Source organism: Chelonoidis abingdonii, chromosome 2 (assembly GCF_003597395.2).
Source record: "Chelonoidis abingdonii isolate Lonesome George chromosome 2, CheloAbing_2.0, whole genome shotgun sequence".
Lineage (NCBI taxonomy): Eukaryota > Metazoa > Chordata > Testudines > Testudinidae > Chelonoidis > Chelonoidis abingdonii.
In genome coordinates, this window is record NC_133770.1 from 65,093,340 (window position 1) to 65,119,038 (window position 25,699).

Below are 25,699 nucleotides of genomic sequence, written 5' to 3' on the forward strand. Positions count from 1 at the left end.
ATACTGCAGCATTAGGCTGGGTCCATGAGAGCCTAAATGTGAAAGTTTCTGTGGCACAGACTATAAACAAAAGTGATATCATTAGTCTAGTGTCATTGTTCAAACAGAGTAAAATGCAAAAAGTGAACAATGACTAAAAACTGAGAGGGAAATTAGATTTTCAATTTTCCATTTGCCAGTCTCTCTCACTGGCTGGCTAAGTGCATTGAGTTGGATCCACAAAGGGACTCAAGCATTGTAGTGCTCAGCATCACAGAGCCTAATTTTTAAGCACCTAGAAAATCTGAAGAACACACTGTGCTTCACAAAGCCTGTATTAGACACCTAGGCTCCCTATACAAGGAATGGGGAAAGATTCATGTCTTAGAATGGGACCCACAGGGAAGGAGCTGCCAAACTAGCCAACAGGTGACACCAACCAGAGAGGACAGATGGGTGGTCTTGTAGTTAAAGTTCTGTAATGTGGTACTGGAGATCAGCATTCAAATCCTGTCTCAGACAACTTGGGGGGGGCAGATGGATAACTCAGTGGTTTAAGCATTGGCCTGCTAAACCCATGGTTGTAAATTCAATCCTTGAGGAGGCCGTTTGGGGATTGGTTCTGCTTTGAGCAGGGCTAGATGACCTCCTGAGATCTCTTCCAACCCTGATGTTCTACAATTAAACCCTAAATCTGGGGTTTAGGTTCCTAAACACATTTGCTCCCCACCCATTAGGCCAAACTAATTCCTAGTGTAACCCTTGCTGATTAGAGTGGAGTCCCAAATGGGGGAGGGTGAGTGTGTTAATGGACTGTGCACATCTCCTCACTCTGTGCAGGGCATGATTCACAGTAATTTGTTTGTTTACAACCTAATTAAGGGCATACACTTCTGACATGCTCGGACCAAACACCAGCTACAGCCAATGGGCATAACACACCATCTGTCCTTCACTTGAGGGGCCAAGGCCTGCAGCCCCAGTGTATGGCAGTGGGACGCTCGCTCAACCAGATCCCGGCTCCCTACACCGAAGCGACCGGGCCCTTCACCCAGCTTGCACGCACTAACAGAAGGAGGCGGCCCCCACGCGCACGCTCCCAAACGGTGGCCGAGCCACGTGGGCTCCGAAGAGTTAAAGGGGCGGGGCCTGAGGAAAACGGGGGGGCGCGCTCGCGCTCTTTGCCTAGAGCAGCTGTTGGGCGCTCGGCAGAAGTGGAAACGCTGCCGCTGGTAGAGCTCACGCGCCATAGTGGCTGCGGCCGCGCGCGCTGTGAGGGAGGACGGGGAGTGTGTGCTGGAGCACAAGAGGGCAGCGGCAGGAGCTGTCTCGGCTTTCTGGGCACTCCCCCCTCACCCGACTAGCCGAACCTGAGTTTGTAGATGGGGCAGAGCTGTGCCCGCTGAGGAGGAGCTGGGGCCAGCCGGTGAGTGCCCCCCTCACGCGGTTGGGTCGATGCGGGATGTTGGACGGGGCTCCTCTCCAGACGGTGGGGGAAGGGGTCCTGTTGCTATTCTGGTTTCTCTGCGGAGACCCGTCCGCCCCGCTCCTCTGCGCTGCGGCGGGAGGCTGTACCGCGTGGGGCTAGTTGGCCGCGGCGTTGCGAGGCGGCTCCTTTGCCTCCGGGGGTCGAGCCACCCGTGTGTGAGCCGCTCGCACGCAGGCCCGCCGCGAGCGAGCCACATACCTGCGGGGGAACATGGCAGCGCTGGGAGGGCGAGCGGGTTTGCTTTTGCCCCAGAGGTGGGGATGGATCACTCGCCGTTGCTGTGTCCCCAGCGATTCTCTAGCCGCTCCGGATTATCTCTCCCTCCCCAGCCCCCATTCTCTGGTCTCTTGGAGATTATCTGTTCCCGCCCTACTTCCCTTCCCAGGAGGATTATTCTCCCTACGATGCCTCCCTTCTCCCCCTTTCTGATCTCGCGTTGCCCCTCCCAGGGATTATCTCCCCTCCCTTCCTGCGGGATTATCCCCGATCCCTGCCCGGAGTTCCTTCTTCCCCAGGAATTATCTCCCTTCCCCTCGCTGCAGTCCGCATTGAGATGGGGGAAAGAGAGCTGGTTTTGATCGGGGAGGAGAGTAGGTTGTAATTGCCACAGGGCCGTCACCTTACTAGGTTTTGTACTGGTACTACAGGCTGATGGAAGTACATGGGTAGGGGGGAAGTAGAGAGATAATGGCAGAGTTAGGGCTGCAGTGTGTGTGCTAAATGCAGGAGGAAATATCCAGCTTCACCAAAGCATTAATGCTCTTGATGATGTTGCTGGTGAGAGAGAAGAAGCCAGCTGTCTGGCGTTATGCTTTATATAGGCACACATGCACTCTCTTGTTGGGTTCTGGAGTCTCCTTTTCAATCATTTATTTTTGGACAGTGTCTTTAGAGAAAATACCTAGCGTCCAGTTCATAAAAAAAGTCATCAAATACAGTAGTAAGGTAAAATGAAAACACGAAGAAGCTACATGGATGACATTGCTGTTGTGCAGGGTCAGCTCTAAACTGAATGTTTCTCTTTCTTAAGGCAGTTGATTGATCACTGGGGAAGGGGGAAAACATCCTGCACTCAGACCCTGGTGTATGTGTATAAACTAGTGTTGCAGTGACACTAATTGAGGGGAAAACAAGTTTGCTTAATGGAGTAGCGATAAGGGCGACCCTTTATGTATTGCTCCCACTTGGGTTAGACCACTCATCTCTTCTCTATCTCCAGTTGCTGAACATGGGATCATTGGATTGGAACTGCAGAATTTCCTATGAGCTGTGCAGCTCAGGGCCCAGGATTACATCCATTAAACTTCTCTTGACTTGGCTCTGGGAGGAGGAGGGGCCAAGGGAAATTGGAGAGAGGCTGGGTAGCTATAAATAAACATCTAGAGGAGGCTTTGAACAAATCTTGGTGTGTTACTTATGAACACAGTGTCTGTTAAACTGGTTAGTTGTCAGTAGTGTCATAATGTTTCCTTTTATTCCTGCTATGGTGGTTGGCTTTTAACACTCCTAGATGTTCTTAGATTAGCCAACATTTGTCGCCAGATAATGTTTAGAAATGCCATAAAGAAATTTTACATTTTAAATAAAATGTTGATAAATTGGCTGCTACTTTACTAACTGCTCTTTCATAATCTTAAAAGGCTCTTAAGAGAAGACCAAACTGACACAATTACAAGAATGTTGAGTACAGAGGCTGTGTCTCTGCCATCCTGTCTGCTTGAGGCTGGGTATTGCACCACATAAACATAGATTATATGAGATCACGCATTGCTCAGAGATGTCTGCAGTGTCAAGGCACAATGTCATGAATAAGGCTGGAGTGTCAGTATTGGCTTTGGATTTCTGTGGCTCTGTTGTAGAGGAGACTCTCCAACTCTTGTAACATTTTATTTTCAAATAACACTCCTCCAATATCTTCTTGAATGTATTGAGCCTTCAACTCCTTTGAATTCAGTGTGCTTCCATAGGCTGCAGATCCTACAGATCACTGCTGTTTCGGTTTATCTCGTCAAGAAAAACGTAACATAAAGGTTATTGCCAGTTAGATCATTACAGCTCCTTCAGAGCTGTATTTGTTCTGTTGCTATATTTGTGGACAAACCGTGCGTACCCAAAATTTCTGAAATGATTTAAAAGCTGTTGCAGGAATATGTGCAGTAGATCATTTTCTAAAGAAAATTACAATTTTTTTTGCCAAAACCAGAAGCAATTAATTTAAATAATGGAACCTTTTTTAATAAAAAAGTAAATTACCAAAGTGTGCAAATATCAAACTGTTGGTGCGGATGTGGAAAGGATGAACCTTTAAAGAAAGATGACTTTTCCAAGAAGATTTGGATTTAAAAAATTGCCCTTGCACTAACTCTGTATCTAGTGATTTGGAACAGAACTTGGGTGAGTTTGAAATGTGCAGAAATCTAGATAGCATCATTTATTCTTGAATGCCAGGACTAATTATAATACCCCCCCCCCCCCATAATGGTCCAGAGTGAAACTTGCCCATATAAGGATCTGAACCTGCAAAGTTTAAATACCATTTATAAGCATCTTCCAGTTCTGTTAGTGGCATGGGACAATCAAGATTCAACTGAGATTATGTCCCCATTGTGCTAGCCTCTGTACAAATTCAGAGTAACACCGTTCCTCACCCAAAGCTGGCAACATAAATAGGGTAGCTGTAGAGTGGAAAGGTATGGAGGGATGCAGAGAGATGACTTGGCCAAGGTCATACAGCAAGAAAGTGGTGGAGCTGGGTATAGAAGCAAGGTCTGACCTGTCCAGTTCCCTGGATCCCATTGCCTCTTTGTACAGCCTTGTTCATTTAAAATAAATAAAGATCTAAATACAAGTCTCTACTCCTACAGGCAGAGAAGTGAGTTTCTTCAATAGTTGAGTGTCAGTAGTACCTATATAACAATAACACTTAATTGCTCCAATAGTAGTTGGAATGTGCATGGTGCTGTACCTGTATATAGAAAGAAACAATCTGTGCCCCAAAGGGCTTGCATCCTATGGACTAAATGGGAGAGGAATGCAAAATGCAAGCAGATGGTTGAGGTGATTGGCACTAGTGTGTTGTACTTCTGCCACAATATAGAACAAGTCAGTTCCTTTGTTTTTTACTTAAAATACATAGTTTCTAAGGAAGGGATTTGAACAAGTAAAAGGCAGTGGCCAAGCAACTGGTTCAGGAAGGTCATTCTGTGCATAGGGGAGGTCCTGGAAGAGATTGTCAAATGAGGTATCAAGATTGGCATCAAGAGTTGAAGAGTGTTATTTATATATAAAAGAATAAAGTTGTACGTATAGGGCAAGGGTAGGCAACTTATGGCACGGATGCAGAAGGCGGCACGCGAGCTGATTTTCAGTGACACTCTCACTGCCTGGGTCCTGGCCATCGGTCCAGGGGGCTCTGCATTTTGATTTAATTCTAAATGAAGCTGCTTAAACATTTTTAAAACCTTATTTACTTTACATACAACAATAGTTTAGTTATATATTATAGATTTATAGAAAGAGCCCATCTAAAAACGTTAAAATGTATTACTGGCACGCGAAAACTTAAATTAGAGTGAATAAATGAAGACTCGGCACACCACTTCTGAAAGGTTGCCGACCCCTGGTATAGCGAATGGCATAGTTGCATAACCTTGAAGGTGGAAAGTTTAAATTTGTAGTGGGGAAGGAAAGCCAGTGAAGGAATTCAAAGGATATGTATACACAGCTGCTGAGATGTACTTCCCAGCATGGGTAGACACACTTGTGCTAGCTCCAGTGCAGCTAGTACATTTAAAATAGCAATGTGGCCATGGTGGGATGGGTGTCAGATCAGATTAGCTGCCCAAGTGTGATTCTGTCTGGCTCCCTGGATAGGTATTTGGGCAGCTACTCAGTGGTGCCATGGCCATACTGTTGAGTTAGATGCTAGCTCAAGCAGAATTAGCACATGTATATCTACCCTTCCTGGGAATTGCACCTTCTGGTTGTTGTGAAGACATACCCAAAATGAGGAAAGAAGGCCTTGTTAGATGAGCTAGTAAGGTGACCTTAGCAGCTGTCTTCCATGAATTGGAAAAAGGGAGGTGATGATGGGTGTTAGGGTTGAGAAGGCAGAGTGTGTTGAGGGTGTCTTTGGATGAGTCTTAGTTCTATGGGTAGAACAAAAAAGATGGGTTTCTAGAAATGTTGATGGGAGGGGGAGAAGCAGCAGGATTTGAATACAAACTATATGGCAGAGGGGGTAGGAGGAGGGTAGAGTGAAATGACCACATGGTTAAGATTCTGTGTGACAAGGAGGCTGATGGTAGTGTCAGCTGGTACAGGAATAGTGAGGGGGTTAGTAGTGGTGGTTTCAGGGAGCTGGGCTGACATACAGGTGTGGATGGAGGAGACAAGACAGCAATAGATGCTTAATGAGTTTTGTCTTGCTGTAAAATCCTAAATGGAGAACAAGGCATTTGTAGTGTTAACCCATTGTAAGTTAGGTGAGGTCAACATTATGCCCATGGTTGACTTCACCTAATCACAATAAATTTAAAACTACAGTTCCTTGTTCCCACTATGTTTTTACAGCAGGATAGTTGATGAGCATTAGCTGTCCTGAGGTAACAAACCTCTCTCTTTTGTTGCTAAAAAGACAGTCTTAGTTGTTGTTAGAGAGATGGTGAGTGAAGCTGATGACAGCAGAAGGAAGGATATATGAGAGGGTGTGTGGGGTTGGGTGGGGTGAGGATAGGTGAGAAACAAGGGGGCCAAGAATAAGACTGTAACAACTCTTTTAAAAAGATGCTATAAAAGCAGTACATAAGTACTTTCACAGGCCATATGAAATAATTCCAAATGGGTTTGGTGAAAATAGAATTTGTTCCTATAATTGAAGATGGAAGGAATTCAGAAAGCCCTCCCTTTCTGTTTAGTCCATGTTTAATTACTTTCAAGGTCTTCCTAATTAAAGAACATGACTAAAATGTGAAGGGTGCTGCTAATATGAAATATAAACATTTTTAGAATTACTGCTGATTTTAATGTCTGTCTCCTTAAATTCTGTTTGAAGTGACATCAAAAGAAAAAAATAATTGGAATAAGTCAACACGATGTATAAAACTACCAAGATATGTCTTATTAAAGTAAGAGCTTTAGGTATTGTGACTTTACTCTTCTGACTCTCACTTCTTAATTTTACAGTCTTTTTCAACAGCAGGAACAGCAGATGAGTCCTATATCCTTGCTGGCTGATTATCGTCTATTTTCCATAAGTTTGTGGGGCTTAGTTTAGCTTTGACTTTTCAGTCTTTTGCATCTTGCCCTGACCTGTCAGTTTCTGTTTTTGCTTAGCTACAGAATCTGGAAGGATCAAATCTTGCTTTAGCTTTTTCTGCTTAATTCACTTATCCAGTAGCTGGAGACAAGCAGTTGATCTCAGACCAGTTCAAACCTTTGCTTTTTGACTCTTAGCCCTTTGCCAAAGTATTGGTAGAATGCTGCTGATCATGAAACAGATGAAGGCACACTTTTATTGATGTGTGCTTGATTGAGAAAAATCACTGTGATTAAAAAAAACATATTTCCTTGCATTCTACCTCTTCATCAAGATAGCATGAGCATGCTGGTGTGCTGCCCAAGAAGAGTGATTGCAGTCAATTCATTGGTTTATAATTTGCCCTTTTATGGCTATATTGCCACCTCATTGTCAAATGTGCTTAGCAGAAAATCTGAAGTGCAAGGTGCAGGAAAATGTATTGAGTAGAATGAGAGAGTTTTGCCATTTAAAAAAAAAAAAATCTAGTAAGGGAGGGGAGTTAAGACTAAATTCTATACAATTATCAGAGAGGTGGAGCTCTTGTATAGCATCTACTGTCCATTGGGAAAACAAAAATAGGAGGGGTGGGGAATGGAAAAATTAGTAGTTCTAACTGCCTTATTGCTGATCTCCAGAAAAAATTGAATGCAATTGACACCATTCCAGTGTAAACAAAGGTCTGCAGGTATTTGTCACACCAGGAGGATTCATGCATAGGAAGAGCCTCCTAGACAAACTTATAACTTGTCTTAAAGAGACACTGACTTAAATTGTTTGAGACTAATTTATAGAAATATAGTTACTGGTAAATCAACCTTTAAATGGCCTCTTTACTCAAAGTATAAATCATTTGAATTAAGTTTTTCTGATTTCCTGTTAATGTTTACAAAGATCTTTTCAACAAGAAAACCTGAGTACTTACATAGCAGAAACAATGAAACTGACTCTGAAGAAGCTGCAGTCAAATACGCAAAATGATCGAATAGAAAAACTAGAGAAATCCTTCCTAGCAACTCTAGGTTACACTAATGTTGGCTGTTACTTATAGCTAGGTACAGTGTTACACAGAAATGACTTAAATCTCTCGTTTATAATATTTCATACTAGCAGTCTTTGTTTTTTTGCCATGGTAATTGAAATGCATGAGGAACTATTGTGGTTATCAATGCTTGAAAAGGATCTTGCTCACTCACTAGTGGAGAGGATTGGGGGAGGCTACTACTACTTAAGTTTCTAGTCCTTCTGGCTGCCAAAGCAACCATAGTGTGGTCTTCCTAAGTGTGCAGATAGGTAGTTTCTGTGGCTTCTTGCTGCTTATAGCTTTGCTAAGTTACAGCAGAATAAGATGAACAATACTCACTCTGCTCAATTCATTTTTGACAAGGCTTTTAAACTTCCCTCATCACTGTAGTATTTGAGCACTTCCAGAAAGTCACTCCACTCCTGTGCTTTTGTAACACTGTAGTGTAGACACTTTCTATAATGCTGGAAGGAGTTTTTCCATCTCTGTAGGTGATCAGTTTCTCTGAGGGACAGTAGCTAGATCCACAGAAGAATTTTTCCATCACCTAACTGCATCTACATGGGGGTTAGGTCAGCATAGATACAGCGGTCTGAGGTGTGACTGTTTCACACCATTGAGTGCCATAGCTATGTTGACTTAACTTTTATGTGTAGACCAGGCCCAAAGGATGTGACTAGACTTTGTCATGTGAGCCGTTCTCTAAGAGGAAAACTACTATTGCTTTCAGTATATCACACAGCAGACCAAAAATAGAAAGCACACAGTGATTTTTGTTTTTTTTTTAATTTTCAAGGGGGAAGTTCGTGATATTTAAGGTGATTGTTAGCTGCTGTGAGTTTTTTTTTTTTCCCACAGCCTTAGAACTTTGTGCTTGGTCCATTGATGAGTTTTAACCTTAAAGTGGATTCATGGTGCTTGAGAAATGGAATTCTGTTTCATGGTCCTAATTCTGGAGCCTCGGGCAACTTTTAGGTGCCTGGGATCCAGTTTACTGAGTACCTTGAAAATGAAGAAAATTCTGGATTTGAATTGCTGTTCTATAGAAAGCTAGATAGAGAGCAGAAGACCATCTGCTGTGATGGGCTTATGGTAGCCTTTAGTGATTAGACAATGCAGCCCATTTGGAGTTTGCCATCAAGTCCTTAGGAATGTCCTAGTCATCTTGACTATGATTATTAAGAACCCTGTGGGCAAGACAGATCGCTCAGGTTTAGGACCCTACAAAACTCTCAATACATTTTGATAAATGTCCTGGTCTCAGGATTTAGTCTTAAATTTCACATTTTCATATATTTAAATATGAAATTTTATGGTGTTATAACTGGGGATCCTGATCCAAAAAGGGCTTGTGTGTGGCGGGGGAGGTCACAAGTATATGGGTGGTGTTGGGGGTCACAGTATTGCCACCCTTACGTCTGTGTTGCTATCAGATGGGCAGTGGCAGCTATTGACTGGGAGCCCAGCTCTGAAGGCAGCAAACCACTGGCAGCAGTGCAGAAGTGAGGATGGCATGGTATGGTATTGCCACCCTTCTGTGCTGCCCCAGGAGGTGGGTCTGACCTGGCCCCAAGAGTGATCTGGGCAGGTAAGAGGAAGTCCTGTACCACCACAGCTGTGCCAGGACTAGCAGCTGGAACCTGGTGCACAGTAGGATGCCCCAGCTCTGTTCCTCCCAGAATTCAGGTTAAAGGGGCTGGTTGTGTGGGGGAGTTGACCATGGCACCATGGGCAGTTGTCCATCCATAAGGCCAGCCCTGCTCCCCCGCCCAAAGTGACAACCCCTTGCCCCCTGTGCCATGGCACCCTCACTTCTGTGCTGCTGGTAGTGGTGGTGCTGCCTTCACAGATGGCTGCCTGGCCAGCAGCCACTGCTCTCCTGCCCCCCAGCTCTGAAGGCACCTCCCCTGAAGCTCCCATTGTCTGGGAACGGGGAATCGTGGCCAATGGGAGCTTTGTGGGAGGTACCTACAGGCAAGGGCAGTGCATGGAGCCCTCTGCCGCCGCCTCCTCCCCCAGGGGCCGCAGGGATGTGGTGCTGGCTGCTTCCCAGAGCGGTGCGGGGCCAGGGCAGGCTCCCTGGTAAACGGAACGGGGCTGGAGTCTGCACTCCAAACCCCTCCTGCATTGTGCACCCCAACTCCCAGCCCTGAGCCCTCTGCTGCACCTCTCCTGCACCCAATCCCATGTCCAGAGCCCTCTGCTACATCTTGCACCCCTCCTGCACCCCAACCCCCTTCCCTGAGTCTCCTCAGACACCCTGCACCCCTCTGCCCCAAACCCTTTCTCTGAACCCCTTCCTGTACAGCACACTCCCTCCCACACCCTGCACTCTCTGCCGCACCCCACCCCCCTGCCTCAGCCCTGCGTTCATGGCCCTGCATGCAATTTCCCCACTCAGATGTGTCCCTCCGGCCAAAAAGTTTGCCCACCCCTGTTTTAGAAGCAGAACATTCTTACAAAACAAATTTAGCTAGAGTACTCTATCTAGTGGTTGAGTGCGGTATCTAAATTGAGAAGTAATCCTGGGAGAGGTTGTAGTTGGTGTGGATGCTATGTGAAGCTATATAGATGCCTGATGAACTTTTTAGTGTATGGTTCCTTGGTTGTGTAACTTAAAATATAAAAATTATCTAGTGTAGTATCTCTTAGGGTAGCCTACTACATTTTTACAAAAATAAATGACAAAATAGAGCGGAGTTCAGAAAATGTCATGTAATAAGTGGGCTTGGAAATTTTACTTGCCTACTTATTCAGCAGTTCTCTCGCTCTCTGACAAGCAGGGGAGCTAGTGCTACCAAATCATGACTCTCTAGTGATCTTCCACTTACACAAAACATATGTTTATTAGCTCTGACTGTGTGAAGAGAACTTTCTGAAGCAGAAGTCAATACATTGCTTCCTTAAGTCTCCACAATGTTCCGAGTAGCAAACGAGTTTTCACCCTTCTGCATCTTAAGAAACCTATGAGCAGCTGCAGAAGCAATGAAGTTGTCTATCTGAGGACTTAAAGGAGTCAATGCATTGAGACTAGTCAGTGTATGTGTGTGGGGTGAGGTGCTCAAATCAGAAGTTGGGCTAGGGTGTGTAGAATAGCAGAGACCCTATATCCCCAGCAGTCATGAAGCTGTGGAGTTGGAGGTAGAACAGAGAATGTCTTTCCAGCAGTTGGTGGGGATGGAACGCTTCAAACTAATCATACACCTACCGAAGCAGAGGCTGATAGAAAAAACTGAGCCCTTCAATGGTGACTGTGTCCTGGCAGAAATCCAACACCTCTAATCTTACCAGACCCAGTCTACTTGTGATTGATATAGTTCTGATGGTAAAAGTTCCTACTGTAGTTGCAGTTACGCTGGCAAAAACTGCTTTTGGCAATGTAGCTTACTGCCAAAGCGCTCCTTAGTGTAGACTGAGTTGCTATGGTAGGTGTGTGTGGTGTGTTTTTGCTTCTCCCCCGGGCCATTGGTACTTGACTACCTTTCATTTGTCTTCTGTCTAGAAATCTTGGTAACCTGATCATCAGTGCTTGAAAAGTTATTAGAGATTTTTTTAAAATCTGTTTTTATAACTTTGTAACATTTATAACTTTGTATTACGTTTTTCAGCTAATTATGTCACTGTAGGGACCCACTGCACTGAGTAAACCTTAGCTTTAAGAGTACTTGTTAAGACAGATCACTTCAGTGAAGAGTGAGGCCATGTTTATACGACAAACTGGTCATTGCAAGTTACGTCAGCATAAAGCTGCCACAGTTAGTATATCACGTGTGTGTGTAAACTTGGCTCCTTGTGTCAGTGCTGTGTGTACTCACTAGGAATGCTTGTGTTAATACACAGTGCGGTGCACGATGTGCAACCTGCCACCAGCCAGCACACTGTCTTTTGGGAAGTTTTGGCAATGCATGGAGGGGCAGAAAGGAGTTGTGCAGAAGTGACTGGGAGCAAGGGATCAACGTCCCAGTGTGCAACTGTCTCCATCCCATAATGTCATCTGTATCCCATAATGTTCACACTTTAAAATATAAAAAAAAATCCCACAAGCCCTGTTGGCAGTCTCTGACAGAAGCAGGAGCCTGCACAGCTCAGCACTTTTGTCATAAGCATTGCAAGCACAGAATGCATGATCCTCTGGGTATTTGCAGAGCTGCAAGAAGAACTGGATCAGTGTGAAACATGATTTCTTAATGACAGATTTCTATGGGATATGATGAGAACCAATTCAAGGTGGTTGGTGGCATTTGTGGAGCAGATGTAGTGCCGCTTCTGGGCCTGAGAAATGAGCACTGACTGGTGGGATGGTGAGCAGTGGCTGCAGAACTTTCCTGGATCTGTATGCCAAGCTTTCCCGAATCCTCCAGCAGAGGGACACGAAAATGGGAGCACTGCTGACAATGGAAAAGAGTGGTGATTTCTCTGTGAAAACTTCCAATGCTGGGTTGCTACCAGTCAGTGGCAAATCACTGTGGGGGCTGTTACCATGGAAGTGTGAAGAGCCATTAAATGCCTCCTCTTAGGTAGGACTGAGACTCTTTGGAGCTGTGGGGGAGCAATAGGTGACACTTGCATCCTTATTTTGGCACTAGACCTTGTCACAGAACACACAGGGCTATTCTTTCTATGGTTATGCAAGCATTGGTGAATCACTGGGGATGCTTCACCAGCATCAGTGTTGGCTGGTCAGGGAGGGTGCATAATGCTTGCATCTTTTAAGAACACAGGTCTGTTCAGAAAGATACAAGCCAGAGTCTTTTTCCCAACTAGTGGATTATCATTGGGAATACTGAAATGCCAATAGTGATCCAGTGGGACCCAGCCTACTCATTGCTCCCCAGGCTCATGAAGCCATACACTGTCCATCTCGACAGCACCAAGGAGAGATTCAATCAGCTCCACAGGTTCAGAATGACAGTTGAATGTGCTTTTGGTCATTCGAAGGGTTGCTGGCATTGTTTGTTCACAAAATTGTATCTCAGTGGGGGAGAAAAGTCCCAAAGGTTATAGCTCCTTGCTGTGTCCTGCTTAATATCTGTGAAGCAAAGTGGGTGGGAGGGAGTTGCTGCTTGGGGGGAGGGCAGAGAAGAAATGGCTGTCTGCTGAGTTTGAACAGTCAAACATAAGGGCTATTAGAAGAGCTCAATGTGGAGCTCTGGAAGAGCACTTTAATAATGAGCCACAGTAATATGTTGTGGTATATTATGTTTTACTTGACCCTGCTGTTTTGACCCTGCTAGAAATTGTAGTGCTCTTGGTGTATATCAATGAATATAATACTGTCACTGAATCTATTAATTTTGCAGTGTTTGCTGTACATTTGATTATTATTGATCTTATGAATTGTCACCCCGTACAGCAACTAGTAAAATGGGTGCTTTCAGAACTGCTAGGCACTCTGCAGCATATATTGTGAACTAATAAAGGTTAATTATTTTCCAAATAGAATTTTATTCAGTAACAAAACCAGTGCCAAAAAAAATCTGCAATTTAAAAGCAAATACATTAAACCTAATACACTAGTGGAACAGTACTTAAGGGGATAGAACATTCATGTCCATTTTACTTGCATGTAGACTGTTCTGTGAAAGCTTCACATAGAGCAATTGTGGCTGTGGTTGTCCTTAATGTCCTTCAGGGTGGAGTGGTAGCGGTAGAGATGTTGCATAGAATGAGATGTCCCTGATGTCATGTGGAATGTTGAGGGGGTATGTAGGGAGGTGTTGTAAAGGAGCTCTCCAAGGAGAACTCCAAAGGAGGGTGAACCAGGGAGTGTTAACTCTGTAGGTCCACAAAAGTCAGCAGCATTTGTGTTTGCTGCTGGAGAACCCCTATTGTGGTCTGGTGCATTTCCCTCTCCTTTTCCTGCAGGGACTCCTGTCGTCTTTCCTTCTCCAGGTTGTCTGCAGTGTTCACCCACGAGGCCCTTTGCCCCTGATTTGAAGCAATACTGACTTACGGTATTACTGACTCTCATTGAACTTGTCGTCCCGAGTCGTCGTCTTTCTCCTCCATATCTGGCTCGGGTCTTCTGCGGGTGTTAAGGGGAACCCCTCAAGGCTGCAGCAGCAGTTAAAACAGTATAGTCACAACAGAAATCAAAAGTTAAGATTCAGAACTTCCTTTCCTTGCTCCTGTAAAGTTTTAAACAAGACATGCTATTGAAATTTCTGCTTTGGGGTGCTTATGCATGGCACTATTCACAGCACAAGCCTTGGTGAGTATGGTCTGCCTAGGGGTGAGGGAAGTGAGAAGAGGATTGCTTGGTTGCATGAAAGTATGCAAATAGGGCAATGGTACTGAATACTGGAACCATTTCCCATAGATGGTGGCGATTTTTAGCTGATATCTCACTCCTGAGGGTAACAAAGGCACAGAGAGGACAGCTGTTGTTGGTATCCTGAAGCTGTATGCCCCAGTATGCTCCTAGGTTGTATACTGCAATGGTGCCTACTGAAGTTATCACTTAGTGGTGTGGGAAAGTGTCCCGCATCAGAGGAAGCAGTAAGGCTGCCATCCCTAGAAACCTTCAGGAGAGGCTTGCAGAGTACCTCCATGAAAGTTTCATCAAGATCTTTCCGGTGGATTCAAGGGACATTCTTGTGTATATAACAAACTATTCCACGTAGCCCTTCTTGCTTAACTCTACAGGAGAATGAAAAGCAGATGATAATGCTATCTCTCTTGTATGGATAAACTAATTAAAAAGTTGATTGCTGGGCCCTGTTAAGTTGGGGACACCATCAGTACATCTTTGTAATGTGAAATAGTTTCATGTTTACCTAGGGTACTTTCCTCTTCATTGGGTTCATCTGCCAGAGCTGACTAGACTGTGGTGGAGTCTCAAGCAGGTCCTGGCTCACAGCATAGCTGGACCACCTGGTTGCATGTTTCCCATCCTATTCCTCTTCCTCCAACTTGTCTTAGCTGTTGAAGCTAGGGGCTTGTGTCTTGGATCCATTGGAGGTATCCATGGTGCGGTGTGGGGTGGCTGTGGGATATCTGCCAAGTATGGCATGCAACTCTTCGTAAAGCAACAGGTCTTCAGCGCAGCACTGGATCAACTATTGACCTTCTAATGTGCCTGGCGCAGTTCCTTCGCTATCACGTGGCAATGCTACTGGTTCTTGTCATACCCATTTTCCTGCATCCTCCCCATTCAGTCTGCTCGTAGATGTTGATGCTTCTATAGCTGGTCTCTAGCTATACTTGCACAATCTCTTCTCCCCACGCGCACAGGAAATCCAGTATCTCTTGTCTACTCCAAGCAAGAGCGCGTCTGTACTACATAGCTGGCATGCTCAGCTCAGCAGTTGTCCACAACAATGGGAAGCTGCTAGGTGTGCTTGCAAGGCTGTACAATCAGGAAAAGGCATTTCAAAAGTTTTAAAGGGGTGGGGGAGCTTCTTCTCTGTTAGCCAAGGGCCGTGGAGGTCACAGTTGTTGTACCCAGAGTGGTCAGTATTGAACATTCTGGGACAACTACTGGATGCCTGTTAAGGTTGACAAAAGTAATGCAGTGTCTATAGTCATGCTTCTATGATCTCAGTATATTGACTATAGCTCAATGCCGCTTGGGGAGGTAGTGTTACTGGGTTGCTGTAACGGGGCATTTACATTGGTAGCAGACAGATTTAAATATAGACATGCACAACTCTGTTGATGCAAGGTGGCTTACTTTGACCTAACTTTGTAATATAACCCAGACGCAAGACTGACAGCACAAGCTACTTAAATAATTTAATTAGAACAGACTGATTTCTCATGCTTCCTCAACAGTATATGTAAATAGTATTTACATACATAGAAACTCCAGTCTCGTGGGAAGTGTCAAAAGCTGTTTGTTCCAAACTTATCTATCTTTCGTCCATTCAGCACTTTGATTTAGACTGATTTTTAATGCACGGCCGAGAGAGACTTCAGGTGCATGTACTTCCAGGACTTAAGCTTTGGAGCTGCAGTCCAACACTCCTGCCTGTCCCAGCTAACTAGAACCAAATAGATCATCTGTAATGAATGGCTCCCTGTGGTGATGCACTGAGTTAGCAGTCTTACTAATAAAAGTGGTCAAAGAGTACTGGAATTGTATATTGTCTTATTTACAAGGACCAAGATGTCTATGGGTGGAAGGGGAGGAAACAGAAACTCTTTTACAAAATGATCAGTGACATGTTCATCTAAAAAGTTAAATGCCTTCTATACATGGGATAAAGGGGGATTTAAGATTTAAAAGCATGCTTTTCTGGATCAAGTTAGTTGAAATATCATTGGAGTTTGTGCAAGGGAATACTGTACTATTGACTAAATTGCACAGCTCCTTTTGGAATCTCTAGCTTCCTGTTCTTGGAGGTTTTAAGCAACTCATGAAAGCTCTTGGGTCTCCCACTTTCTTGCATAACAAATGCAGGATGGCTTCACCCTTCGTGTGTTGTGCAGGTGAATGGTCATAGTTTAGGCTACAACTTCATAATCTACTTTGTTTCTGGATATTGGACAAAGTAGGTAATCTTTTATTGAACCGACTTCTGTTGGTGAGGGAGACAAGCTTTTGAGCTTACATAGGGCTTAGTTTAAATTAAAAGGCTATTCCTTGCTGCTTACAATCAAACATGCATAGCTGTCTAAACTTTCTAGGATGTTTCACAATAGGCTCTTGTTTTATAATTACTATGCAAAACCAACTGAGTCCTAAATCTTTATCTTGCTAGACATGTAGGGAAGACGTAAGAGCCAAAGTTTAACCCTCATTTGTTCTTAGCTTATCATAAAGACATGCAATAAAATCAAAATTTACAGAAAAAAATGCAGTGTTTCAGGTTCATGGGAGAAAGCTGTTTGAATCTTCTACCTGTTTGCTTAGACTGTCAGTTGTGGTGATCGTCTTTACTTGTGTATAGGTGCCTAGTAGGGATGGGACTGAGACCAGACTCTCTTCATATGCTTCAGTAAGTGGGTTGAAGTTCATCCATATGCTTTTTATTTTGACAAATGCTTAGTCTCTTTTAAGCTACTTCTGCAGTTCTTTGAAATGAGTGAGAACGCTGCGTTTGGGGCTGTAAGATAGATACAGCTTAGTCTAGTTCAGGGATCGGCAATCTGTGGCATGCGTTCCAAAGGTGGCATGCGAGCAGATTTTTGATGGCTCAGCCCACCACTGCTCTGGGGATTTCTGCTGGTGGCTTCTGCCAGCTGGGGTCCCGCCCCCAGTTCCACTCAGTGCCTGCAGCTGGCCTAGGGGAGGGAAGGAACCTCAGGCTGGCAGGGAGCTGAGACCCCAGCTGGCAGGAGCCAGGGGCTGAAACCCCAGAGTGGGGCAGGCTGAGCCGCTCAGTTGCTGCTCTGGGGTTCTGGCTGCTGGCCCCTGGCCAGTCGGGGTCCATCCCCCCCCCCCCGCTGCAGCCCCACTCACCTTGCAGAGACCCCCTTTCAGACAGGGTCCAGGCCTCTGGCCCTGCTCAGCCCTACCATCTGCCAGCTCCACTCACCTCAGCTGCTGATCTGGGGGTTCCAGTTGCTGACCTTCTGCCAGCCAGGGTCTGGATCTCCAGCCTTGCTCAGCCTGCTTTCTGGCCTGGAGTCCCAGCCGACCACCCTGGGCTCTACTCCTGGCCTTGGATCACTGCTCTGCAGCCTTCTCGCGGTGGCCCACTGTTCCCAGCCTGGGACAGTGAGGGTTGCACACAAGGCAAGAGGGGGTGCAGCTCAGCACCTCCATCTTAAAATTGCTTATATCGGACCACACTGTGTATAACCTTGTGCCTGCCTTCTACCGCCATTTTTTTTCCCCACTGAGAGTTGAAGGGAACATTTGACAAAATGGCAACTCCTGAGAAAGCGAAGCTAGATGTCCAATCATTTCAGCCTGCTTGGACAGACGCATTTGGATTTATTGAAAAGAAGGACCATGCTATTTGTGCTTTCTGTTATGAAAGCTTTTGTCGCACATCAAGTGTTCAACATTTTGAAACGAAGCACGAGAACCTTTCTTGATGAAGCAGACAAGACTTACTCAATCAAAAAAGCAGTAGCAGCCTATGAGAAGCAAAGCAGTGTTTTTAAAAGCTTACATGTAAGTAAAAATCAAGCTACGGAAGGAAGTTACAAGATTGCACAGTGCATTGCAAAAAACGGAAAGCCGTTTACAGATGAGAAAAACTTTATATATTCCCTAGTAGTTCAGAGATTTTGTTCATTGATTTGCCAAATAAAGATAGTCATATCCAGAATAGAGGAACTGCCCATCTGTCAGAACAGTTGAGAGACGCATGAGTGAAATGGCAGAAAACCATTAAGGAAAAGCAGACGACTGCATTGAAAGACACAGTAGTGTTTAGTGTTGCAGTTGATGAGAGTGTGGATATAAACGACATTCCACGTTTGGCAGTTGTTGTAAGATATTGTGCTTCCGATGAAATCCAAGAGGAACTCTATTGCCTAAAACCCCTGCATGGAACAACAAAGGGGTAAGAGATACTGGAAAGGTTTGTAAACCATTTTGAAGAATGAGGAGTTCTCTCTCAAAATTTTTCTGATGTCAACAGATGGTGCTCCTGACATGGTCGGAAAACAAGAGATTTGTAAAGTTACTTGAAGATCAAATTGGCCATCTGACAGTCAAATTTCACTGCATCATCCATCAAGAAAACCTGTGTGCTAAAATTTCTAATTCAGAGCTTAATGTGGTGAATACAGTGGTGCGAATTGTGAATTTCCTTGTTGCTCGATCTGCTTTGACTCTCAGACAATTTCAGCACTGCTAGAAGAGATGGACAGTGCTTATAACGACATCCCACTTCACAGCAACATTTGGTGGCTAAGTTGCGGCAAGGTTTTGGTGTGCATTGTAAACTGTTTTGATGCAATCAAGGCCTTTTTGTTGGAAAAAGAACAAAACTACTCCGAACTGGATGATGACAAATGGCTGTGTAAGCTCATGTTTCTAACTGATATCACCGCTCACCTAAACAAACTCAGCCTCTGTCTTCAGGGTTCAGGACAAACAGTTCTGGATCTTTATGAAGCCTGGAAAGCATTTGTTGTGAAACCAGCAGTTTTTTCCAGGGATATTCAAACTTTTACTTTCCGCTACTTCCAACTCATAAAAGAGCTATTGACCTGTTGCACCATCAATGTTGATGAGTTGGAAAGTACATGCAAGAACTGGAATCAGAATTTTCTGACAGATTTCAAGATTTCCAGTGATTTGGTCCAATGCTTTCTTTTTTAATTAAACCTGAAAAGTTCAACAAAAGCGACTTGGATTTGTCTGTATTTCCGTGGATGTGTGCTGAAGATTTCAAAATGCAGCTCATTCAGTTAAAAAGCTTAGAATTGTGGACATCAAAGTTTGTGGATCTGCAGAGTGCGCTTGAAGCTACTGAGAGAGATCATGGGGCCTCTATTCTGACCTGCTGAACATCCCTGCCAGTGATATTTAACTGTTTGAAGAAAATTGCATTTGCAATGCTTTCAGCATTTGGATCCACATACTTGTGTGAACAGGTATTTCCACACACACAATCTGTCCTCTCTCTCTCAGAGCCGGTTAACCAGTGATCACTCAGAAGCTTGTGTGCAGCTTAAAGTATCCCAATACATGCCACACATTGGAAAACTCAGCAAGGAAAAGCAAGGGTAAGGATCACACTAATCTGATAAGACCTGCATTTTAATTTAATTTTAAATAAAGCTTCTGAAACATTTTGAAAACCTTGTTTTCTTAACATGTAACAGTAGTTTGGTTATATATTATAGACTTCTAAAAAACATTAATGTATTACCGGCATGCAAACCCTTAAATTAGAGTGTATAAATGAAGACTTGGCACACCACTGCTGAAAGGTTGCTGACTCCTGGTCTAGTTACAAATTGGGATGAAATACTATTGCAAGAAGTTGCAATATAACTTATTGGTTTAAACATACATCTAAAAGTTGCATGGAAACTAGATGACGCTCAATTTTTAGTTATGCCTGTCAACTAGTGTTTTCTAAGGCTATGTCTACACTTCAGAGTTTTGTAGACAGAAGTTATGTTGACAACCAAAAAGTGCTATAGTATCACTATTGCATGTTCACACTATGCTCCCTCTGTCGGTAGTGCATCCACACTTAGTACCATTGACAGTGAAAGTGATGCACTGTGGGTACCTTTACTTGCCCCATTATGCTGCTGTGACTTGTGGGTTGTCCGAGTGGATCACAGCACATCATGGGTGTGCGCTCAAAGTCCCATGAGACACTGTTTTCTGACCCAGCATTCCATGGTCTTCCAGCATCAGTTTGCATGTTTTTCAACCGCTCTTGTTCACTGTTCACCTGCCATCTCTGTGTGAAAGGATGGATCCTGCACTGCTCTCCAGTGCTTGGTCATTAACACATCCTGGATGGCAATACAGTTAATCATAAAGTTCCTAACTGAACAGGATTCAGACTTGCCTGACTTGCTGGGTGACATGGACAGGAGTGACATGATTACTTTTGTCACAGAGCAGCTGCACACAGTGGACCATCACTTTTGGGCTCAGGAAACTAGTACTGAGTGGTGGGATTGCATTGTTATACAGGTCTGGGATGACTAGCAGTGGCTGCAGAACTTTTGGATGTGGAAAGCCACCTTCCTGGAACAATGTGTGGTGCTTGCTCCAGCATTGTGGTGCAAGGACATCAAAATGGGAACTGCCTTGTTGGTGGTGAAGTGTGTGGTGATTGGAGTCGTCAGCTTCTGCACTGCAGACTACTACCAGTTGGTCGCCAATCACTTTGGAGTCAGGAAGTGGACTGTTGGGGCTGCGTTAACATAAATGTGCAGGGCCATTAATCGGATCCTGCTGTGAAGGACCATGACTCTTGGCAATGTATGTGAAATAGTGGATGGCTTTGCAGAAATGGATTCCCTAACTGCGGAGGGGGGTGATAGATGGTGCACAGACCCCAATTTATGGCACCGGACCACCTTGTAACAGAATACATTAATAAAAAGAGGCACTTCTCCATGGTGTTGCAGGCATTTGTGGATCACCACAGGCATTTCACTGACATAAACACTGGATAGTCTGGGTAGGTACATAGTGCACGTATTTTCAGGAACACTGACCTGTACAGAAAGCTGTGGACAGGGACTTTCTGGACCTGATTCCAGTGGGGGACATTTAAAATGCCCATGGTGATCCTGGGAGACCAGCGTACCCCCAACTCCCATGGTTCATGAAACCATATGCAGGAAACTTAGATAGCAGTAAGGAGTACTTCAACAATAAGCTGAGTAAGTGCAGGATGACCGTGGAATGTGAGTTTGGCAGATTAAAGGCGAGCTGGCAATGCATTTATGGCATTATTCTCACTGAGGAGAATATTTCAATGGTCATAGCTGCCTGCTGTACGTTGCATAATATCTGTGAAGCTAAGGATAAAAGGTTTCTTCGGGGGTGGACTGCTGAGGCACACCAGCTGGAAGCTGATTTTGAGCAGCCTGATACCAGGCTATTAGAGGGGCAAACAGGGGCCAATTCAAATCTGAAGTTTTGAGGCAACGCTTTGAGAATGAGAACCAATAATGTGCATTTTTTTATGCTGCAAACTGCAATGCTTCATTAAATCAATTTTTCCTAGGAAGCACTTGAGATGATTCGTGGTCTAGCTTTTCAGTAAGCAAAGAATTAAACTGTCTGTGTATGTCTTGCTGCCACCTGCTATCTCAATTTGTAGGACATAAATAAAGATGTTCTCTTTCGTATATTGTTGTTTTTTATTAAACAATCAACACACACAAATGCTTGGTGGGAAAAGGAAGGGACCAGGGAAGGGTAGACCGTTGGAGCCGTGCGTAGGTCCAGCTATCATTTTGAAAGCTGGCCCAGGGGGTGGAGTGAATGGGAAACGGAGACATTCTGGAGAGCATCACGGAATATGCAGATAGAGTTGTGGGGGTGTAGAAAACAGTTCTGAATGTGCTGCAGGGGAGGACAGGCATGCTTCTGTTCTGACTGCAGTGTTATGAGGGACTTAAGCGTGTTTCTGAATGAATTGCATTACTTTTATCATCCACTTGGTGGTGTCCTTTAACGAAGTTCTGATTTTTCTTTTCTGTCCTGCCTTTCAATTTCTCTTCACTCTCTGTGTTCCTCTTTTTTTGCGTCAGAGTTGCAGGACTTCCCGGGACACGTTCTTTGCTCCATCTGTATGTAAGTGGTTCCACTGAAGGCCACATCTGCAGAAGCACAAGAAACAATACACAGAAGCATGATTGTTAGTTAACACACAACATTGAATAATTACAGTTTAGCACACCCCTTGTAACATACCAAGCACTTTCTCCTTTCTCGCTGTCTCTTGGCAAGCACACATCTCGGTGAACACCCCAGGCATGGTGAGTTTCACTGGGGTAGGTGAGTTTCTACTGGGCTAAATAGCAATAGTGCTTTTGAACGGGTTTCAGTATAGGTGACTAGGGACAATATTGTAAACCCTTTTCCACAGGCAGGGGTCACTTAAGCCGATATCTAATTCCTGAGGATAACCAGGGAAGCAAGGCTGCATCTGCTGCAGGCTGGCAGATTCCAACCTAGTCTCTATGCTGCTTTCCTGTGTGGCGCTTGGTCCCTGCACAAGTCGTTGCAGGGTGGGGAGGGAAAGTTTTTCAGTGGAGGAAGGAACAAAGCAGCTCTGCCAGGGAACCTCTGGCAGAGGATTGCCAAGTACCTCCAAGAAAGTCCTAGAGATTTCTCTGGAGGAGTCCCATGAAATCTCAGTGTGCATCAACACTTGTTTCACTGTACTGCTTAGCTGCATATAGCAATGTCGAGCAGCACACAAACACACTAGCCTTGTCCATTTCTCTCCCTTTACCCATCATGTAACCAAGCACCATCAACCTTTTTAACATCACTCTCCAGGTGTCGCCTCTCCTGCTTCTTGCTCACCGGAGTGAGAGTACTGGGACTGGCTAGACCGCTCCAGATTGGAGAACGGTTCTTGACTGGCCTGACAACCCTGGCAACCCCTCTGTGGGCTCCACTGCATCCTCTAATTCTACCTCCTCATCCACGACCTTTTCCTCTGGGTAGGTCCACTTTCTGCTGCCTCAAACACCGCCGAAGTGACCACAGGGCTCTTGGTGGTGGAGGTGGGGTCACTGCCATGGATAGTATCCAACTCCTTATAGAACTTTGGTGCAGCACTGGAGCAATGGTTTGCCTCCCTTGCCTTCTGGTACACCTGCTACTTGATCTTTTCTCTGCACTGCACTGTATCCTGATCATACCCCTTTTCACAAAAGCCACAAGAAATCTGCCTGTGGATATTGAAATTCCTACAGCTAGAGTGCAGCTGGGACTGGGCAGTCTCCTTTCCCCAAATACTGAGCAGATCCAACAGCTCTGTATTGGTCCAAGCGGGAGACAATTTACTGGCATGGAGTCTCCATGGTCAGCTGGGAAAATGCAAAGTGAGGTCTCCAGGCTGAGTAAACCGGAAGTGGAATTTCAAAAATTCACAGATCTTCAAAGGGGAAGGGGCAGAAGGTTGTTTAGCTGGCTGCAGGGCAGCAGAGTTCGAACTGCTGACCAGAGCGGTCAGGTTAGGCATTGTGGGATGCCTCTTGGAGGCCATTTACAGCAGCCAAATGAAGTATGGTGTCTACTTTGGCACTCTGCCGCTAAAACTTTGCTGCAAAAAAATTCTCATCAAAGTGGTTTTATTTTGTTGGTGACAAAACTATCCTGTTTTGGCACTGTTTTGCTGCCAAAAGCTGTCTCTTGCTGGCAAAACTCTCTAGAGATAGACAAGCCCTGAGCTTTTACTTAAGTATAAAAACAGTTATCAAAGCATTAAAGAGGACCATGGTCAAAAGTTCCTCAACACTCTCAGTATTCACTCCCTAGCATCTGGAAGTTTTACTCTCCGAAGCTTTTACAAAGGAGATCCCTTAGGCATCCCCACCAGAGAAACAGTCTTCTCTCCAGCACAAATACAATCACCATATTTCCAGAAGGCAAACTGTCCAGGACTACCTCCTACCAATTTGAATTAATTTTTAATTGCCTTTTTCTCCGCAACAAGATGGATGTAGGTTTCTCTCCCCTCTAGCCCCCCCTTCCCCCCCACTAAATTGGCTGTTGGAAAATGTTAATGCTTGCTTCTTCCTATTGTTTCAGTATGGAATTTGGGCACTCGTATTGCTTAAAAGCAAAATTAGCTTCTTAACCTGTAATTCATCTTTCTCCAGTGGATAACTTCTGTTTTTGTCAGAACCCACCTTGTGTTTATTTAAGTCTCAGTAATATGTAGGGTTTTTTCTTTTGCATGGAAATACTTACCTTTTCTTTCCAGATTCCATTATTATGAACATGATAGACTTTGCTACAAATTTAATATTTTTAAAAACTATTCAGTAGGATGGTTTTTGGGATATCTTTGCATTCTTGTGCTAACTTACTATTTAGTCTGTATTTCAATTGTGGCAGTATGCCTAGGCTCTTTGTGTCTACAGCATTTCGAGCAGGTCAGCCAGAAAAACAACCAACCAGCTTGGACAAAACAGATTATCTTTCTATGTCTGCTATGTGCTGTTAAGGTGGAAAGACTATTGGAGATAGATTGATGGAGCACCAGGGACCCACTTGGAGAAGATTTTATGGCCAGGAAACTCCCACCTCCTGGAGGACCCTGAATGAGTAGGTGGCTGTTAAGGTCACCAAATCTGGATACTAGTAAACCAAAGTGGGAGATGAATTTCAAAGCCAGCAGTGCTCACCCATCAAGAAGACCCTGTCACAATCCACTCTTTACCAGGAAGAAGCTGTTGATGCAAGTATCTGTGAGCTTGGCGGTAGGATGGTCTATGATGGGGACTGGCTTTAGGGATAATGGAGTGGAGAATATTATAAAACTTGTGGATGATACCAAGCTAGGAGAGGTCTCAACTTCAGAGGACAGGATTAGAATTCAAAATAACCTTGACAAAATTGGTGAATTGGTCTAAAATGAAAGATGAAATTCATTAAAGACAACTACAGAGTACTACTTAGTGAATTTGATTTTTCTTGCCTAATATAAAATGAGGAATAACTGGCTAGGCAGTAGTTCTGAAAAGAATCTGAGGGTTATAGTAGATCACGCACTGAATGAGCCAACAGTGGGATGCAGTTGTGAAATATTATTCTGGGGTGTAGTAACAGGAATGTCACAGTAAAAGATGGGAAGAAATTATTTTGCTCCACTCAGCACTGGTGAGGCCTCAGCTGGAGTACTGTGTCTAGTTCTGGGCGCTAAACTTTAGGAAAGATGCAGACAAACGAGAGAGTGTCTAGAGGAGAGTAATAAAAATAAGATTTAGAAAACTATCTATGAGGAAAGTCTTAAAAATTGGGCATGTTTAATGGTGAGAAGATGACTGAAGGGGAAACTGGTAGGTCTTCAGATGTGCTAGGTCTGTTATAAAGAGTCTGATGTGTAAACCAGAAAGCTTCTCTCTCCAACAGAAATTGGTCTGATAAAAGATATATTACCTCATATCCTGGGACCAACACAGCTGCAACAATAGTGCAAATGAATTGTTCTGCATATCCCCTGAAGATAGGAAGCACTGGAGTAGGCTTCCAAAGCAGGTTGTAGAATCCCACAAAACAGGTTAGACAAACAGATTGTGTAGGTATACTTCATCCTACCCCAAAGTAGGGGCTGGACTCGACCTCTTGAGGTCTTGTCCATCCCTATATTTCTGATTTATACAATTTGGTCCCCTTGATTACTGCAATGTTGAGCAAAGGCATGATAAGGCAGACAGAAAGTGAAGAAATGAAGTCTAGGCCAAGGCTTTTAGTTTCAGTTCTATTGGCATCTTCCAGGGTTTCATTTGAAGAGTACAGTGTGTTAATGGATGTTGAGCATTGCTTGTTAAATGCAAGGTCAGTGGCTAA

At 44.4% G+C, this 25,699-nt stretch overlaps 1 protein-coding gene across 4 annotated transcripts in view; it reads left to right on the forward strand.

Moving 5' to 3' along the window:
• The first annotated feature begins 1,172 nt into the window (after positions 1-1,172).
• The window catches only part of PALS2 (protein associated with LIN7 2, MAGUK p55 family member), a 125,174-nt gene continuing 100,647 nt past the window's right edge, over positions 1,173-25,699 (forward strand). For all 4 annotated transcript variants that reach the window (XM_032773858.2, XM_032773857.2, XM_075062409.1 and 1 more), the window contains exon 1: positions 1,173-1,405. The gene's annotated coding sequence lies outside the window, so the exon portion shown is untranslated. The remainder of the gene's footprint in view (positions 1,406-25,699) is intronic.